Source organism: Octodon degus, unplaced genomic scaffold (assembly GCF_000260255.1).
Source record: "Octodon degus isolate 3935 unplaced genomic scaffold, OctDeg1.0 scaffold00378, whole genome shotgun sequence".
NCBI lineage: Eukaryota > Metazoa > Chordata > Mammalia > Rodentia > Octodontidae > Octodon > Octodon degus.
The window spans coordinates 846,485-846,910 of NW_004524954.1; positions in this window are offsets into that span (position 1 = coordinate 846,485).

Consider the following 426-nt stretch of genomic DNA (forward strand, 5'->3'; position numbering starts at 1 on the left):
TGCCAGCTTGGCAAGTACAAGGTCCCAAGTTTGGTCCCCAGTACTTAAAAACAAAAGAAAAAGAAAAAGAAAAGAAAAGAAAAAGAAAGAAAGAAAGTAAAATTGTCGTTCTTGCACTCCAAACTTACTCAGATTCTCTTTATTTTTCTGTATCTATTTGTAAGATCCAAGACAACACATGATAATTCTTATTGAGAAGTTATATATGTGTTAAGTATTTTATTTTATTTTCTATTTTATTTATTTATTTATTTATTTTTACATCAGTTATTTTTATTTTAAAGAAAGAAAAAAAATAATAAATAAAAACAGTGGTGCAAAATCTCAAAACAAGATTTTAGGAGAGTAACAATGGTTAGTACATTGTGTGTTGTTATTGCCAAAGTAGTTTCTCATTTTATAAGACATAGGCAAGAAATAATAAGC